The sequence below is a fragment of the Macaca nemestrina genome, chromosome 7 (assembly GCF_043159975.1).
Source record: "Macaca nemestrina isolate mMacNem1 chromosome 7, mMacNem.hap1, whole genome shotgun sequence".
Taxonomy (NCBI): Eukaryota; Metazoa; Chordata; class Mammalia; order Primates; family Cercopithecidae; genus Macaca; species Macaca nemestrina.
Genome location: NC_092131.1, coordinates 70243003 through 70263763, shown reverse-complemented (window position 1 = coordinate 70263763; position 20761 = coordinate 70243003).

The following is a 20761-nucleotide window of genomic DNA, read 5'->3' as shown; positions in this document are numbered from 1 at the left end:
CTCATTCTTTGAAAACAAGGCTCTGGTGTATAAATGATAAGGATAGTTTTATCCAGGCATAAAGCAGAGAGACTGACACCAGTTCATGCCTGGATAGAATGATTGGAAAGGGGAGTCCAAAGAGAGAATTCTGCTCTGACAAGAAGAATTTCAAAATATGACTCTGCCCCCCAAAAATTTGACTTCAGAAGGAGGAACTCACACTATTCGAGAAGGAGTAGGCAGGTTGTTTAGAATCTGTGAAAATGGAATAAGTGGGCATGTTTGCTTTTATGACTTACAGCAGAGCAGAAGAAAAAATAACACAAATCTATTATTAGAAATGCAGTTTGCTTTTAAATCAATTATGTAGAGACTGTAAGAAAGAGGAGTCAAAATAAACTTAGTATAAGGAAGATTTTACTCTGTAACTAGGTTTTGTTTTCTTTGGTTCTATATTTTGCTATTACTGAAAAATTGTTTATTTAGTGAAATACATTAAAGTTTTCTTAACACGTGTAACTACCTTTTACATAATTAGCCCTTCTGTAGCAGTATTTAACATCTGTCTTTGCCATAAGTCCCAAGGGCAGCTGAACCCAGGCTGCAATGGGCCACATTGACTGGCCATCTGAGCTTGTGGCTCGGTGTAGCAAACATGGTCCCCAGAGATATACCAAGAAGCCTGGAGGACCAGTCTCAGAAAACAAACCAATGTTGGTGTGTGTTTTGTAAAAAAGTTTCTCCAAACTCACATGTAGCACTTCTCTGACCACAGCACTACCTATTGCTTTGGTTTGAAGCCAAGAATCTGCTTTTGCAATTTTAGTCTGCTTCCAATATGTCAAAAGATGCTGTAAAATTCTCAGACCTGGATGATCATATACTGATTTATACATTTCTATTTCCACCTACATAAGCACATACCATGTAACTCACCAGGGAATTCAGGAGTAAAATCATGCAATGACAGGTAGTAACTCTAAGAATTCTGCACAATCAGTGAGTGTCCAAGCTCTTCTAGAACTCTCTATGAACCATCAATAGAGCAGGTGTAGTTTGAGGATGATTTATTCTTCAAGTGAAGTCGATTCAAGTCACTTTCTAGGGAAAAAAAAAGTGTTGCTTCTTAGGGAACTGTCATTTCTCTCCACATTTCCTTTTCACCCACCAATCTTGCTTGAACCAGGCTCCGTTTTAACAGTGAATGTGGAAGTAAGAATGCAGAACCCCATTCTGAGGAACAAACAGCATTTAACAGGTGAACTTGTAGAAGGAAGACCAGTATTTGGGCACCATCAAACTTAGTAGGGCATTTCTAGTGGAACAGAAATGTTTTCCTTGCGGACAGATATCTAACAGCTCTCACACTGATTTCTTGGGGAGATAATAAGTACAGTAAAGTATGCAATTTACTTTAGATGTTCTGGATGCCTTTTCCTGTGAGATTTCCTCATGTGCCTTTTTTGTGCTGTTTTGTGTTTCTGTGTACAAGAGAGAAATGTGTTTCCATTATGCCTAGTGGCAAAAGTAAGCCAGGCTGGAGGTTTTTTAATTTACTGTAAACTGCAACTTCCTTATAGCAAGGTGCTTACTACTGGGGGATGGAGTTTACAGAATGAATACAGTTGAGTGAGGTTAGAAAGAAAACCAGAGACAAAGAAAGTGGCTATATTGAGGATGCTTAAAATGTTCTATTTTCTGCAGAGGCACATATAACAAACTGACCTCTGAGAGCCATAGTCACAAGCTCATTAAAAGCCCAGAGCTAGAAAAAAACCTCCAGATGTATGGCCTATTTCTCACTCCATCCTTGCCATGGTTGGGCTTAGGAACTTTGACTACCCTGGTGAAAAAGGAAAGAAAAAGAAGTGGGAGGGAGAAAATCATTTTAAAATGAAAGGTTTAAATTTGAAGTGACTGGGTATACTTAAGTGAAAGTAAAGACTCTAAAGCTAAACCAACATCAGTTCTGGAAACATAAAGAAGTGTAAATTTTTGCACATCCCACTCTCAGTACAGAATCTCTGAAACTTAAATCTGCTCAGGCACCAAGCAGAGCCCAGAGAAGTATTATACAGTAGTTCCTCCCAAGAGCACTTCCATGCATAGAACTTACAAGCCATCCTAGTGAGTTTCCCAAAACGAAATCATCACTCTATGTTCCTTTGATACCAAAACAAAAAAAAGAAAGAAAAAAAAAAGAAGGAGAAGGAGAAGGACAAGGAGGAGGAGGAGAAGGAGGAGAAGGAGAAGGAGAAGGGCAAGGGGAAGGGGAAGGGGAGGGGTAGGGGGAGGGGTAGGAGGAGGGGAAGGGGAAGGAGAAGGAGAAGGAGTCATTCTTTTTCTGACATTGGCCAGTTTTGTAACGTTAAAATTTGATATCTGTTAAATGTGTACAACATGCCTGGTCCTGTGTACCTCTGGGGTAAAAATGTAAATATGGTACAGTCATGCCCATGGAGACCTGACATTCTAGTCAGAGACATTAGATATATGCATGTTGAGTAAACGATTAAGGAATAGGACAGCGTATCACGAAGTGATCATTGGGTAAAACTGAATAACAATGACATTTGTTGCACACTTGCTATGCACCAGCTTCTGTATTAATCACGCTATGTATATTAACTATTTTACCCCGACAACAATCCTGCAGGGTAGGGGCAATTATTATCCTCATTTTACAGAAGAGAAAGTGGAGATACAGAAGGTGAGCGCCATCTTCAGGCTGTATGTCATTGAACTAGCGTTTAAACCTGGCCTGAGCTTTGCTGCCTCCCAGAGTTTAAAGCAGAGAGGAGAGCCTGGGCCAAAGTTATTCGAGTGGCTTCTTAGGAGAAGCAGAGTTCTGGACTCTGGGCAGAGTCCAGAAATAAGAGTAGGTAGTTGTGGATTGCTAGTAGTGGAGGTTGGAAGGCCTTCCAGGTAGGAGAACAGCATGAACACAGGAGGGCTCCAGGCAGGAAGAGTGGTACTAAAGAGAAACTCTGACATGGAGGCCAGTGAGTTCCAGTGGAAACAGAACAGGCTCCAGGGTTATGCCCATCTTGAGTTCCAGCCCAGTCATTTACTTGCTTCAACTTCCCTGAGCTTCAGTTTCTTCGTCTATATACTGGAAGCAAATTAATAACCTCACTACAGAGTTGTGAGTACTCAAGATATGATTCACGTAATCTCTTAGCACAGAAACTATCACATTGTCAGTGCCCAATAAAAGGAAGCTATTATATTATTCTAAGAGATATGTTAGGAGAAGTGGGAAACTCATACAGAACAGGGAGATGGGACCAGATTGTGGAAGGTCTTGTAAATCAGGTGGCAGTGAATAGGCATGTCATGGTAACCACTTGGGAAGTGAAGTCACAAACTTCAGGCCAGTGTATTTCTAACAGGGTTATGACTTATAAATGAACAATGATCAATATGGTGGGCTGTGACAAGGGTTTTTTAAAAAATAAAATCGAGCTAGAATTGAAATTTCACAGTGCTTCAGGGATAATACATTATGGTTTTATGATTCTCTTGATTCAGTTTGTATGTATTTTTTTTTATTATACTTTAAGTTCTAGGGTACATGTGCACAACGTGCAGGTTTGTTACATATGTATACATGTGCCATGTTGGTGTGCTGTACCCATTAACTCGTCATTTACATTAGATATATCTCCTAATGCTATCCCTCCCCTCTCCCCCCACCTCCCCACAATAGGACCTGGGGTGTGATGTTCCCCTTCCGGTGTCCAAGTGATCTCATTGTTCAATTCCCACCTATGAGTGAGAACATGTGCTATTTGGTTTTCTGTTCTTGCGATAGTTTGCTGAGAATGATGGTTTCCAGCTGCATCCATGTCCCCACAAAGGACACGAACTCATCCTTTTTTATGGCTGCATAGTATTCCATGGTGTATATGTACCACATTTTCTTAATCCAGTCTGTCACTGATGGACATTTGGGTTGATTCCAAGTCTTTGCTATTGTGAATAGTGCTGTAATAAACATACATGTGCATATGCCTTTATAGCAGCATGATTTATAATCCTTTGGGTATATCCCCAGTAGTGGGATGGCTGGGTCAAATGGTGTTTCTAGTTCTAGATCCTTGAGGAATCGCCACACTGTTTTCCACAATGGTTGAACTAGTTTACAGTCCCACCAACAGTGTAAAAGTGTTCCCATTTCTCCACATCCTCTCCAGCACCTGTTGTTTCCTGATTTTTTAATGATTGCCGTTCTAACTGGTGTGAGATGCAAATCTCATTGTGGTTTTGATTTGCATTTCTCTGATGGTGAGTGATGATGAGCGTTTATTCGTGTGTCTGTTGGCTGTATGAATGTCTTATTTTGAGAAGTGTCTGTTCATATCCTTTGCCCACTTTTTGATGGGGTCATTTGTTTTTTTCTTGTAAATTTGATTGAGTTCTTTATAGGTTCTGGATATTAGCCCTTTGTCAGATGAGTAGATTGCAAAAATTTTCTTGCATTCTGTAGGTTGCCTGTTCACTCTGATGGTAGTTTCTTTTGCTGTGCAGAAGCTCTTTAGTTTAATGAGATCCCATTTGTCAATTTTGGCTTTTGTTGCCATTGCTTTTGGTGTTTTAGACATGAAGTCCTTGCCCATGCCTATGTCCTGAATGGTATTACCTAGGTTTTCTTCTAGGGTTTTTATGGTTTTAGGTCTAACATTTCTAATCCATCTTGAATTAATTTTCATATAAGGAGTAAGGAAAGGATCCAGTTTCAACTTTCTACTTATGGCTAGCCAATTTTCCCAGCACCATTTGTTAAATAGGGAATCCTTTCCCCATTTCTTGTTGTTGTCAGGTTTGTCAAAGAGCAGATGGCTGTAGATGTGTGGCATTATTTCTGAGGGCTCTGTTCTGTTCCATTGGTCTATATCTCTGTTTTGGTACCAGTACCATGCTGTTTTGGTTACTGTAGCCTTGTAGTATAGTTTGAAGTCAGGTAGCGTGATGCCTCCAGCTTTGTTCTTTTGGCTTAGGATTGTCTTGGCAATGCGGAGGGGGTCTTTTTTGGTTCCGTATGAACTTTAAAGCAGTTTTTTCCAATTCTGTGAAGAAAATCATTGGTAGCTTAATGGGGATGGCATTGAATCTATAGATTACCTTGGGCAGTATGGCCATTTTCACAATATTGATTCTTCCTATCCATGAGCATGGTATGTTCTTCCATTTGTTTGTGTCCTCTTTTATTTCACTGAGCAGTGGTTTGTAGTTCTCCTTGAAGAGGTCCTTTACATCCCTTGTAAGTTGGATTCCTAGGTATTTTATTCTCTTTGAAGCAATTGTGAATGGGAGTTCATTCATGATTTGGCTCTCTGTTTGTCTGTTACTGGTGTATAAGAATGCTTGTGATTTCCCATTGATTTTGTATCCTGAGACTTTGCTGAAGTTTCTTATCAGCTTAAGGAGATTTTTGACTGAGACAATGGGGTTTTCTAAATATACAATCATGTCATCTGCAAACAGGGACAATTTGACTTCTTCTTTTCCTAACTGAATACCCTTTCTTTCTTTCTCTTGCTTGGTTGCCCTAGCCAGAACTTCCAACACTATGTTGAATAGGAGTGGTGAGAAAGGGCATCCCTGTCTTGTGCCAGTTTTCAAAGGGAATGCTTCCAGTTTTTGCCCATTCAGTATGATATTGGCTGTGGGTTTGTCATAAATAGCTCTTATGATTTTGAGATACGTTCCATCAATACCGAATTTATTGAGAGTTTTTAGCATGAAGGGCTGTTGAATTTTGTCAAAGGCCTTTTCTCCATCTATTGAGTATTAAGATGGGAGTTACCTGATTTTCCAGGTGTTGTGTGTCTCAATTTCCTTTGGCTAGGAAAAAGAATTACCTTCCCCCTTGTGCTTCCCAGGTGAGGTGATGCCTCACCCTACTTCAGCTCTCGCTGGTCGGGCTGCACTCGCAGACCAGCGCCAACTGTCCGACATGCCCCAGTGAGATGAACCCAGTACCTCAGTTGAAAATGCAGAGATCAACCATCTTCTGTGTCGCTCACACTGGGAGCTGGAGGCTGAAGCTGTTCCTATTTGGCCATCTTGGGCATGCCCCTCGACTGATTTTTCCATGTATTTTTGTATGTGTACTTTATATATATATATATATATATATATATATATATATATATATATATGTGCAGGGTAACTACAAAAATTATTTCTTAGTGTAGATTGAGGTGAAAAAGCTTTAAAAACCACTGATTTAGATAGTATCCTCCTCTACCAATTCCAGATGTCCTGATAAATACCAACTTGCCTACAAGAGCCAGAGGAAATTCGAAAATGCATGACATTATAGTAAGTACAGATTTTAAACCATAGCAAAGTGAGACTGTGTAGAAAGTTTATTTTGACTTTATCCTGTGGGGCTGCAGTGGCACAAAATGGTACCCTGACATAGTTTTGATGTTTGTCCCCCCAAATCTCATGTTAAGATGTGATTCTCAATGTTGGAGGTGGGGCCCAGTGGGAGGTGTTTGGGTCATGGGAGTGGTTACCTCATGAATGGCTTGGTGCCCTCCCCATGGTAATGAGTTCACACAAGAGCTGGTTGTTAAAAAAGAAGAGACTGGGACCTGCCTCCTCTCTCTTGCTTGTTCTCTTGCCATGTGACACACCTGATCCCCTTTTGCCTTCTGCTATGAGTAAAAGCTGCTTGACGCTTCACCAGAAGCCAGGGAGATGCTGGTGCTATGCTTGTGCAGCCTGCAGAACTGTGAGCCAAATAAACTTCCTTTCTTTAGAAATTAGCCAGTCTCAGGTATTCCTTTATAGCAATGCAAAATAGATGAATACATGCTCCATACCAAAGAACCTGAGGTGAGTGGAGTTCCTTTCGAAGAGGCACTCTTTACCACTTTTGATCTCCAGAAGCCGTGTAGTGAAAGTTGTTCCACATCTGGCTAAAAACTTTTATAAATCTTCCAGAAAATTTGTGTCAGTTCCCCTTCCTAAAAAAATAAACAAATATGTAGGAAATCATCATTGTTAAAGAAACACTATTTTAAATTTTGCTAAATGAATGGAATTTCCCCCAGTCAAATTGCCCTTTTTCCCCGATAGCAACAATACCCTTTCAGCTAATCATTTGATATGTTGGGTCTATAGAATTTCCTCATTCTTAGGAGGCAAGAGCTGGTTCTTCTTGAATTGTTACCAATGGCAATGATTAACAAAGGGTACAATGTGGGAAGCTGGAAGGGGGAACATAAAAGGTGTTTAGTAATTACTGGTTAACAATGTCAAGCCTAAAACTAATCCTGTCCTAAATTGTTCCATAAGTGAGATTCCTCCTTGTTCCCAACCAGAGAGAATATAATTCTGTTCCCTAGGTCCCCAGTATCCTCCAAGCCCCTCTTTCTCACTCCATATGGACACAGGAACAATTCACAACTGATCTCTCTAAGGACTGAAGTAACTTTGATGCAGTTTCTTACTGGTGCATCCCCAAAGTTGTGTTTCTATTCCTAAAGGCTGTCTTCTAACTCATCTTTCCCTCCAGGAAGATGTTGTGGTGTCTTTTCCTCATTTCATATTCTTACCTTCCTGCTCTGCTTATTCATTGAAAACCATCCACTCTTTCCCTCAGCACAGTGATTTGAGAAATTGCCCTCATGCAGTCTGTTTTTGTTTCATAACATGTTTGTCCCCAATCTTTGTGGTAATTATTTTGACCTTGGATCTTTCTGGAGGACTATGAATTCCTATATCTCCCATGCCTCACTTCCACCTACCAAGTTGATTCTGTTCTCCTTTCGCTCCAGGCCAGGAAATTATCTCTTGGCAATCTTTCTTATTTGCATTACAACCTATGTAAAGCATTCCTACTTTTAGAAACCTTTCTACTTTCTGAATGCCAAATCTTGTTTCCCTTTCTTTTGAGATATTTTTCAATGCTATTTTGCAATACAGACAAAATATGGACTGGATTCCCAAGATCCCAACTACACCCAACAGTGGAAGGAGAGAAAAGGACAATGGGACATGAGATGCTAAATTCAGTACTGACCTGGATCCCAAGAAATTTGAACATTTTCAACTATTCTATTTAGCTATTTGACAGTACTTGTGAGTTTTTTGATTATGAAATTATTTTGTGTGAGTACTAATATAAGGTGAAATGTTCTTTGGAGAACTAATCTTCTAACTTCTCTAACCATTGATTTGTTGCATATTCAAAATATGTTTTATTAAAAAATTTTATTTTTAGAGCAGTTTTCAGAGGAAAACAGAGTTTTCTATAATATCCCCCTTACTTTCCTCATTACGAACATGCTGCATAAGAGTAAGATGTTTGTTACAATCCATGAACCTACCTCAACACATCCTTATCATCTAAAATCTCTAGTTTACATTAGGGCCCACTCTTGGGTTGCACAAATATATAATGACATCTATCCACCCATTGTATTATTGCACAGAATAGCTTCACTGCCCTGAAAATCTTTTGTGCTCCACTTACTCATCTGCTGCCCCACCTGCCTAGCAACCACTAATCTTTTTTCTTCTCCATAGTTTTGTTTTTCCCAGAATCTTATAATAGTTAAAATTGTACAGTATGTAGTCTTTTCAGATTGGCTTCTTTAACTTAGTAACATGCATTTAAGTTTCTTCCTTGTCTTTTCATGGCTTGATAACTCATCTTTTTAACACTGAATAATATTCCTTTGTCTTGATATACCACAATTTATTTATCCATTCACCTGTTGAAAAACATCTTGGTTGCTTCCAAGTTTTAGCAATTATGAATACAGCTGCTATAAACATCCATATGCATTTTTGTGTGTGTATGGACATAGGTTTTCAGTTTATTTGAGAAAATACCAAGGAGCATGATTGCTGGATCATGTGCTAAGAGTATGCTTAGTTTTGTAAGAAACTGCTAAGTTATCTTTCAAAATGCTGTATCATTTTGTATCCTCACCAGTAATGAATAAGAGTTTCTGTTTTTCCACATTATTGCCAGCATTTTGTGTTGTCAGTGTTTTGGATTTTGGCCATTGTAACAGGTACATAGTGGTACCTCATTGTTGTTTTAATTTGCAGTTCCTTAATAATATGTGATGTTGGGCGTCTTTTCATTTGCTTACTAACCATTTGTGTATCTTCTTTGGTGAATTGTCTGTAAGAGTCTTTTGTCCATTTTTAAATTGTTCATTTTATTTTTGGTGAGTTTTAAGAGTTCTTTGTATATTTTGGATAACACTCCTTTATCAAATGTGTCTTTTGCAAATATTTTCTCTCAGCCTGTGGCTTGTTTTATCATTCTCTTGGCAGTGTCTTTTGCACCATAGAATTTTTAATTTTAATGAATTCTAGCTATCATTTATTTCATGGATTGTGCCTTTGGTATTGCATCTAAAATGACATCTCCATACAAAAAGGTCATCTAGATTTTCTCCTATGTTATCTTCCAGAAGTGTTACAGTTTTGCATTTTGCATGTGGATGTCCAGTCATCCCAGCCATTTGTTGAAAATGCTATCTTTGCTCTATTGTTTTGCCTTTGCTCTTTTCTCAAAGATCAGTTTGTGAACTGATCTTTATGTAGGCCAATTTCTTGGCTCTTTGGATCATTTTCTTGGCTTTATGTGGGCCTATTAGCCAGCTTTCTGTTTTGTTCCACTTATCTACCTGTATATTATTTCATTGGTAACACATTGTCATGATTACTGTAGTAATATAAATTACTGTAATAATAAAAAGATATTAAGTCTGACGTTGGGCAGTGCCAATCCTCTGACTTTATTCTCCTTCAATATTGAGTTGGCTATTGTGGGTCTTTTTCCTTTTCATACAAACTTTAGAATTAGTGTTTAATATCCACAAAACAATTTGCTGAAATTTTGACTGGGATTGTGTTGAATCTATGGGTCAAGTTGAGAAGAACTAAAATTTTGACAATATGGATTCTTCTTATACTTGAAGATGAAATATCTATTTTAAATTTTGTCTTGGGTATCTTTCATCAGAGTTTTTTCGTTTTCCTAACATAGATTTTGTATATATTTTGTTGTATTTAAACCTAAATATTTCATTTTTGGGGGTGCTAATGTAAATGGTAATTTATTTTTAATGTCAAATTCCACTTGTTTATTGCTGGTAAATTGGAAAGTGATTGACTTTTGTATATTAATCCTGTATCCTGCAATCTTGCTATAATCACGTATTAGTTTTAGGATTTTTTTTGTCATTTCATTTAGATTTTCTACATAGAAAATTACATCATCTATAAATAAAGCCAATTTATTTCTTCCTTTCTAAATTTGTATACCATTTTCTTCCTCTTCTTGTCTTATTGAATTATCCAGAACTTTCAACACAATGTTGAAAAGCAGTGGTGAGAGGGGACATTTTTGCTTGTTCTTGATCTTAGTGGGAAAGCTTTGAATTTCTTACTGCTAGGTGTGATGATATCTATAGATATTTTGTAGATGCTCTTAATCAAGTTGAGAAAGTTCCTCTCTATTCCCAGTTTGCTGATAGTTTTTATCATGAATGTTTGATTTTGTCAAATTATTTTTCTGTATTTATTAATATGATCACATGATTTTTCTTTTTTAGACTATTGATGTGATAGATTATATTAAATGACTTTTGAATGTTCAGCCAGTCTTGTGTACCTAGGATAAAACTTACATGGTTGTGATATAGAAGTATTTTTATACATTGTTGGATTTCATTTGCAAATATTTTGTTGAGGATTTTTGCTTCTATGGTCATCAGTGATATTGGTCTATAGTTTTCTTTCTTCATAATGTCTTTGTTTGGTTTTGGTATTAGGGTAATTCTGGCCCTATCAAACGAGTTAAAATGTAGTCCCTCTACTTCTATCTTTTGAAAGAGATTTTAAATAATTTGTGTAATTTCTTCCTTAAATTTTTGTTAGAAGTTACCAGTGAACCCACCTGGGCCTGCTGCTTTCTGTGTTGAAAGGTTATTAATTATTTATACAATTTCTTTAATAGATATAGACTTATTCAGATGCTCTATTTCTTGTGTGAATTTTAACAGATCGTATTTTTCAATAAATTGGTTCATTTTATTTAGATTATAACATTTATGGGCATAGTAATTTTTTTATTATCCTTTTAATGTCCATGGTATATTTACTGAGGTCCCCAATTTCATTTTCATTTACTGATTTGTGTGCTCTCTCTCTTTTTTTTCTTAGCCTGGCTAGAGGCTTATTGACTTTTATTGCTCTTTTCAAAGAACCAGCTTGGTTTTACTGATATTTTTCTATTGATTTCCTGCTTTCATTTTTATTCATTTCTAGTATAATAATAATAATAACAACAATAATAATTTTCTTCTGCTTACTTTGGATTTAGTTTGTTCTTCTTTTTCTAATGTTCCAATGTGGAGGCTTAGATCATTGATTTTATGTATTTCTTCTTTTCTAATATAATCATTCAGTGCTACAAATTTCTCTCTACACAGTGCTTTCACTGAATCCCCCAAAGTTTTTAAATTGTATTTTCTATTTTATTTGGCTTAAAATATTTTATTTTTTCTTTTTTTGACAGAGTCTCACTCTGTTGTCCAGGCTGGAGTGCAGTGGCATGATCTTGGCTCACTGCAACCTTTATCTCCTAGGCTTAAGCAATTCTCCTACCTCAGTCTCCTGAGTAGCTGGGACTACAGGCATGCACCACTATGCCTGGCTAATTTTTGTGTTTTTAGTAGAGACAGGGTTTCACCATGCTCGCCAGGCTGGTCTTGAACCTCTGACCTCAAGTGATTCACCCGCCTCAGCCTCCCAAAGTGTTGGGATTACAGATGTGAGCCACTGTGCCCTGCCAAAATATTTTAAAATTTTTATTAAGATTTTTCCTTTGACCCATATTTTTTAGAAATGTGTCGTTTAATCTTCAAGTATTTTTGGATTTTATAGACATTTTTTCTGTTATTGATTTCTAGTTTAATTCCATTGTAGTTTGAGGTATTATATGATTCTATTATTTTAAATTTGCTAGGTTTGTTTTATGGCCCCAAATGTAATCTATCTTTTGGATGCTTCTCGTGAACTTGAAAAATGTATATTCTGTTATTGTTGGATGAAATAGTCTATGGATGTCTACTATATCCAGTTAATTGATGATGCTAGTGAGTTCAACTATGTCCTTACTGGCTTTCTGCCTGTTGGACCTATCCATTTTTGATAGAGGGATATTAAAGTCTGCAACTATAGTAGTGGGTTAATCTATTTATTCTTGCAGTTCTGTTGGTTTTTGCCTCATGTATTTTGATGCTTTGTTGTTGGGCACATACACATTAAAGATTGTTATGTCTTCTTGAGAGTATTGACTCTTTTTTTAATCATTATATAATGTTCTTCTTTATCCCTGATAACTTTTTTGCTCTGATGTCTGCTCTGTCTGAAATAAATATCATTACTACATTTTTCTTTTGATTAGTAAGATCATGGTATATCTTTCTCCATTCATTTACTTTTAATCTATATGTGTCTTTATATTTAAATGGGATTTCAGCTGGAAAACATATAGTTCATATAGTTGGACCTTGTTTTTTGATTCTTCTTACAATTTTCTTTCTTTTTCTTTTCTTTTTTTTTCTTTTTCTTTTTCTTTCTTTCTTTCTTTCTTTTTTTTTTTTTTTGGAAGAGTCTCTTTCTGCCTCTCAGGTTGGAGTGCAGTGGTATAATCACAGCTCACTGTAACCTCTAATTCCTGGGCTCAAGTCATCCTCCTGCCTCAACCTCCCAAGTAACTAGGACTCCAGGCATGTACTACTATGCTCAGCCAATTTTTAAATTTTTTTGTAGAGACAGGGTGTTGGTTTCTTACCCAGGCTAGTCTTGAACTCCTGGTTTCAAGTGATTCTCCTGCCACAGCCTTCCAAAGTGCTGGAATTACTGGCATGAGCCATTGCACCTGACCAACAATCTGTATCTTTTAATTTGTGCATTAGGCCACTGATGTTTAAGGTGATTATTGATATAGTTGAAGTAACACCTACTACATTTGTTACTGTTTTGTATTTGTTGCCCTTGTTCTTTGTTCCCAGTTTTTTCACTTCTTTTATGCATTTTGTGGTTTTAAAGGAGCATTTTATATGATTCAACCTTCTCTGCTTTCTTAGCTCAATAATACTAATTTTTTAGCTTTTTTTTTTTAAGTCGATGTTCTAGAGTTTGCAATACATGTTTACAACTAATTCTAGTTCACTTTCAGATAACACTATGCCACTTGATGCGTACTGTGGAGTACCTTACAATAACAAAGTATTCCCAACTCTTTCCTCACTCCTGTCTCTGGTCTCTTCACTGCCATTCACTTACACACACACACACACACAGACACACACACACACACACACACACAGGCATATAAAATCAAATACATTCTTGCTGTTATTTTGAACATGCTAGATCTATTATGAATAAAAAAGTAAATGTTTTTATTTTACCTTTATTTCTTCAGATACTTGTTCCTGTGAAGGTTTCTGCTCTGCTAAGTTGTGATTTTCTGTATCTGCCTGTCTGTCTTTTGACAGAGTCTCATTCTGTTGTACAGGCTGGACAACAGAGTTTTTGGGATGGTGGTGTTCCCCGTGACCTCCCTTCTCTGACAGATCTAAGAAGAGTTGTTGATGTTCCAGTTTGTTTAGCTCTTTACTTTTTGGGTTGGAGTGAAGACTTCTTAGCTGTTTAAATGCCAGACTAGAACCTGGAAATCTGCGTATTTTCATAAAAAGGATGCAATACATAAAGGGATACAATCTATTGGAATATTATGCTGTAAAGTTAGAAAAAAGCTAGAATGAAACTACCACATTCTCTTCTATTTTTGTGATTTTTAGCCAGGAAAAATGAGAGGCTCTAATTTCCTTCAGAGAGATTTCTTACTCTCACTGTGGGTAGCTCTGGAGCCCTTCTATATGAATATGTTATCAGTATATTGTCACGTATTCAGTGTCCTCTGGAGGCCTGGCTGTGTTCTGGTACTCGGCACACATTGATGCCAACAAACTTGGAAGGTAGAGATTATTTATCAACATTTTTTTCTGATGGGGAGATGCTCAGGTTACATGGCCTCTCTAGTGCCAAAAAACTGTAACCAAGGATTAGAAATATAAGCTAGATAGCTTAATCTACAACGTCAGAACCTTTCTATTATTTATAGATAATTTACTATTTTTGTATTTTTAGTATTTAAAGTCTGCACTGTCCAATATTGTAGCCACCAGACCCAAGTGGCTACTGAGCACTAGAAATATGGCTAGCCCAAATTGAGATGTGGATTTCAAAGACTTAAAATGGACATATCTTATTAATAATTTTAAATATTGACTAAGTGTTGAAATGATAATAATTTAGATATATTGGGTTAAAGAAAGTATATTGTTAAAATTAATTTTACCTGTTTCTTTTTATGTTTTTAATATATCTACAACAAAATTTTAAATTATATTTTTAGCTTGCACGATATTTCTGACAGCTCAAATCTTATTGTCCTGCCCTAATTAACAAAGGTGAATTTGTTAATTTGTGCTCTGTGTCCTAGGCTGCTGAATGTGGCATGGACCACTCCCTTGCAGTTGTATGTAATATTCGCTCTCTGCTTAGGGAATCTGAGCCTTTTGATTGTGCCTGCCAGAGGCTCATCCCTTCAGCTCAAGGTCAGCGAGATGTTTGGGCTTGCACCCAGATGTCCCACTTTCTTAGCTGGCTGTGTGCCAGGCTGTCTGTCTGCTGCTGTGTTGCACTGTCTCTAAGCCACCAAAGTCAGTGTTACCTTGTTCCCCTGCAGATCTTGTGAGACAGTCCATGGGGAGCTTTGGCCCTGAAAGACTTGGCTAAAGGCCTGTGAGTCTTTAGAAATGATGCCAGAAGCCCTGTGGAGAGCAGCGTGATTCTGGCAAAAATGTAAATATCTTCTATACACAGACATCTCATACACCTTACCCCACATTCCAACACCTCGTTGACTTTACTTAAAGGGCACATCATATATTCTTGTTGTCTTACAAATTTTGAGTAAACTTTTCAGATGCCCAACCAAATCCTGGGTTATGAGCTCCTTTGAATGATGAATGAAGCAGAAAAGTAAAAATAATAGATTATTATACTTACCATATTGGTTGGTTGTTTCAAATCTGTTTTTATTAAGCTGAAACCAACTGAAATTCTCATCACATGTACTTAATACACTTTCATTCATTCATTAATAGAGCATCATCTGGGCAATAGACACTGCAGGTGACCCAAATAATACATACTCCCTTCCCTCAAAGTACTTTTGAAAGCCACATATGTAAATGGACACAACATGAAGCTAACTGCCAAACTGCATTTAAGGATCTCAACAGAGTGCTTTTTGGAGGTAAGAGGGGAAAGAACTTTTCACCAGGATGACCAGGGCAAACCATCAAGTAGAAGATTTAATTTGGGCTGAACTTTGAGAGATTAAGAGAGCCTATTCAAAGAAAAGAAAGGATGTTTGGGTGATGGAAAAGGTCAATAGTTAGGTTAGAATACGGTGTTCTTGTTTGGGAGGAACAGGAGGTGAGGTCAGGAAGGTGGAAGATCACATTGAATATAATTACTCAATGCCAGGCTGAAGAGTGTCAATTTATTTTTCCCCCTATATTAATGTTAGGATAAACAAGATAAAATTATTGCAAGAAACATATACAATGGAATAATAAAATATAATGAAAACTACCAGACAAGAGGAAATACAAATTAAAATAAGAAGGCAAGAACAGATGACATTGCTAAGGAAAAACTATTTATGAGCTTCCTAGTGGCCAAAGCAAAAAGGAAGGTCAGATTGATATTATAATTATTATAGTCCAAAAAAAACTTTAATTCTATGAGAAAAGTGACATCAAATTTAAAAGAAATTTCTCATGTGGGCTTAATAATGTATAGAAAATTCTTTAATCATAGATTTATTTAAATGTCCTTTTATAAAATAAGAGAGAAAATACTGTGTATATTGGTGCTTTCTAAGTAGAATGTGCATACAGTCACGTGGGATCTCATTAAAATACAGATCCTCTTTTGATTACTATAGCCTTATAGTATGTGTCAGGTTGGGTAATGTGATACCTCCAGCTTTGTTCTTTTTGCTTAGGATTGCTTTGGCAATTCAAGCTCTTTTTTGGTTCCACATGAATTTTAAAGTAGTGATATGGTTTGGCTGTGTCCTCACCCAAATTTCATCTTGAATTGTAGCTCTCATAATCCCCACGTTTTGTGGGAGGGACCCAGTAGGTGTTTCATGGGGGCAGTTTCCCCTATACTGTTCTCATGGTAGTGAATAAGATCTGATGGTTTTATAAGGTGAAACCCCTTTCACTTCACTGTCTTTCTTTCTTGTTTGCCACCATATAAGATATGCCTTTGCTCCTCCTTCACCTTCTTCCATGATTGTGAGGCCTCCCCAGCCATGTGGAACCATGAGTTCGTTAAATCTCTTTCTTTATAAATTACCCAGTCTTGGGTATATTTTGTCAGCAGCATGAAAATGGACTAATACAGTAAATTGGTACTACTAGAATGGGGCACTGCTGTAAAGATACCCAAAAATGTGGAAGTGACTTTGGAACTGGGTAACAGAAGAAGTTGGAACAGTTTGAAGGGCTCAGAAGAAGACAGGAAGATGTGGGAACATTTGGAACTTCCTAAAGACTTGTTGAATGGCTTTGATGAAAATGCTGATAATAATATGGACAATGAAATCCAGGCTGAGGTGGTCTCAGATGGAGAGGAGGAACTTGTTGGGAAGTGGAGTAAAGGTGACTCTTGCTATGTTTTAACAAAGAGACAGGCAGCATTTTGCCCCTGCCCTAGAGATCTGTGGAACTTTGAACTTCAGGGAGATGATTTAGCGTATCTAGAAGAAGTACTTTCTAAGCAGCAAAGCATTCAACAGGTGATTTGGGTGTTGTTAAAAGCATTCAGTTTTGAAAGGGAAACAGCATAAAAGTTTGGGAAATTGCAGCCTGACAATGAGATAGAAAAGAAAAACAAATTTTCTGAGGAGAAATTCAAGCCAGCTGCAGAAATTTGCATAAGTAATGAGGAGCCACATGTCAGTCAACAAGATAATGGGGAGAATGTTTCCACGGCATGTCAGGGACCTTTGTGGCAGCTCCAGCCCTCACAGGCTCAGAGGCCTAGGAGGAAAAAATGATTTCATGGGCCAGGCCCAGGGCCCTCTGATGTATGCAGCCTAGGAACTTGGTGCCCTATGTCCCAGTTGCTGTAGTCATGGCTAAAAGGGTCCAAGGTACAGCTTGGGCCATGACTTCAGAGGGTGCAAGCCCCAAGCATTGACAGCTTCCACGTAGTTTTGAGCCTGTGGGTGCACAGAAGTCAAGAATTGAGGTTTGGGAACCTCTGCCTAGATTTCAGAGGATGTATGGAAATGCTTAGATGTCCAGGCAGAAGTTTGGTGCAGGGGTAGGACCCTTATGGAGAACCTCTGCTAGGGCAGTGTGGAAGGAAACTGGGGTTGAAGGCCTCACCCAGTCTCCACTGGGGCACTACCTAGTGGAGCTGTGATAAGAGGGCCACCATCCTCCAGACCCCAGAATAGTAGATCCACTGACAGCTTGCACCGTGCAGCTGGAAAAGCAGCAGACACTCAACACCAGCTCATGAAAGCAGGTAGGAGGGAGGCTGTACCCTGCAAGGCCACAGGGGTTGAGTTGCCCAAGACCATGGGAACCCACCTCTTGTATCAGTGTGACCTGGATGTGTGACATGGAGTCAAATGAGATCACTTTGGAACTTTAATATTTGACTGACCAGTTGGATTTTGGACTTGCATGGGGGCCTTTAGCCCCTTTGTTTTGGCCAATTTCTCTCATTTGGAGTGGGTGTATTTACCCAATGCCTGGAACTCCACTGTATCTAGGAAGTAACTAACTTGCTTTTGATTTTACAGGCTCACAGGCAGAAGGGATTTTCTTTGTCTAGGATGAGACTTTGGACTGTGGACTTCTGAGTTAATGCTGAAATGAGTTAAGCCTTTGGGGGACTGTTGGGAAGGCATGATTGGTTTTGAAATGTGAGGACATGAGATATGGGAGGGGCCAGGGTGGAATGATACAATTTGGCTGTGTCCCCACCCAAATCTCATCTTGAACTGTAGCTCCCACAATTCCCATGTTTTGTGGGAGGGTCCTGGTAGGAGATAATTGAATCATGGGGGCAGTTTCCCCCGTACTGTTCTCATAGTAGTGAATAAGTCTCATGAGATATATTGATTTTATAAGGGGAAACCCCTTTCACTTCATTCTCATTCTTTCTTGTCTGCTATCATATAAGACATGCCTTTGCTCCTCTTTTGCCTTCTGCCATGATTGTGAGGCCTCCCCAGCCATATGGAATTGTGAGTCCATTAACCTCTTTGTTTTTATAAATTACCCTGTCTCAGGTATGTCTTTATCAGCAGCATGAAAATAGCTTAATACAAATAGTATCTTCTAGCTCTGTGAAAAATGACATTGGTAGTTGTGATTGGAATAACATTGAATCTGTAGACTGCTTTGAGTAGTATAGCCATTTTAACAATACTGATTTTTCCAATCTAGGAGCATGGAATATTTTTCATTTGTTTGTGTTATCTATGATTTCTTTCAGCAGGCAGTGTTTTGTAGTTCTCCTTGTAGAGACCTTTCACCACTTGGTTAGATATATTGCTAGGTATTTTTTTTTTTTTGCTATTGTAAATAGGATTTTATTCTTTCTGTGGCTCTAAGCTTGAACATTATTGATGTACAGAAATGCTACTGATTTTCATACACTGATTTTGTATCCTGAAACTTTCAAAAACAGACACATGACCAATGGAACAGAAAAGAGAAGCCCGAAAATGAAGCCTTACACCCACAGCCATCTGATCTTTAACAAAATCAAAAAACATAAACAGTGGGGATAAGACTTCCTATTCAATAAATGGTGCTGGGATAGCTGGCTAGCCATGTGCAGAAGAATGAAATGAGACCCTTACCTTTTACCACATGCAAAAATTAACTCCAGATAGATTAAAGATTTAAATGTGAGACCTCAAACTATAAGAATCCTAGAAGAAAACCTAGGAAATACCATTCTGGATATCAACTTTTGGAAAGAATTAATGATTAAGTCCTCAAAAGCAATTGCAACAAATCAAAAATTGATGAGTGTGACCTAATTAAACTAAAGAGCTTCTGCACAGCAAAAGAAACTGTCAAGAGTAAACAGATAATCTCCAGAATGGGAGAAAATATTCACAAACTATGCATCTAACAAAGGTATAATATCCAGCATCTATAAGGAACTTAAACAATTAAACAAAAATAATAAAATCAAATAGCCCCACTAAAAAGTGGGCAGAGACATAAAGACACTTCTCAAAAGAAGACATACAAGTGGCTAACAAACATGAAAAAATGCTCACCATCACTAAACATCAGAGAAATTCAAGTCAAAACCACAATAAGATACCATCTCACACCCTTCATAATGGCTATTGTTAAAAAGTCAAAAGAAACAAAACAACAACAACAACAACAAAAAACAGATGCTAGTGAGGCTGTGGTGAAAAGAGAACACTTATATACAGTTGATGGGACTGTAAATTAGTTCAACCACTGTGGAAAGCAGTTTGGAGATTTCTCAAATAACTTAACATAGAACTACCATTCCGTTCAGCAATCCCATCACTGAGTATCTATTCAAAAGAAAACAAATTGTTCTACCAAAAAGACACATGCATTCATATCTCCATTGCAGCACTATTCATAATAATGAAGACATGGAATCTAACCTGGGTGCCCAGCAGTGGTGGAGTGCATAAAGAAAATACGGTGCATATTCACCATGGAATACTGTGCAGCCATAAAAATAATGAAATCATATCCTTTACAGCAACATGGATGGAGCTGGGGGCCATTATCCTGAGCAAATTAATGCAGGAACAGAAGATTAAATAAGTTATGTTATAATTTATAAGTGGGAGCTAAACATTGAGTTCACATGGACACAAGAGAGCAATGGACACTGGGGACTACTAGAAGCAAGAGGGAGGGAGTAGGGCAAAAGATGTAAAATTAACTATTGGGTAATAAGCTCACTATCTGGGTGATAATATCAATCATACCCTAAACCTTAGCATCGTGCAATATACCCATGCAACAAACCTGCACATGTACTCCCTGAATCTAAAATAAAAGTTGAAAGTATTTAAAATGCAGATGCCAAATTGGTAGGTCTGGAGTGGGCCTCATATTCTGCATTTCCAACAAGGTCCATGCTACAGTTTGAATGTTTGTCCCCTGAAAAACTCATGTTGAAATTTAGTTTTAATAAATTAGTATTTACAATACACATTGTAAGAGTAGTAAGAGGTGGAACCTTTAAGAGGTGATTAGAGGTGGTATAAATGCCATTATAAAAGGGTGAGTTTGACTCTCTTTTCTCTCTTGGCCCTTTTACCTTCTGCCAAGGGAGCATCCAGCCTACTCTTCTCTGAAGGACGCAGTGTGTAATGCTCTATCTTGGGACAAGAGAATGACCTCACCATACACCAAACTTGCCAGCACCCTGACCTAAGGCTTCTCAGCCTCCAGAGCTGTCAGGCAATAAATTTCCATTCTTTATAAATTACTTAGTCTCATGCGTTCTGCTATAGCAGCACGAAATGGACTGAGACACTCCCACTGCTGTTGCTGCTGGTCTGCAGCGAAAACTATGCATTAGCAAGGGTCAACTACATGAAAAGTCTATTAAA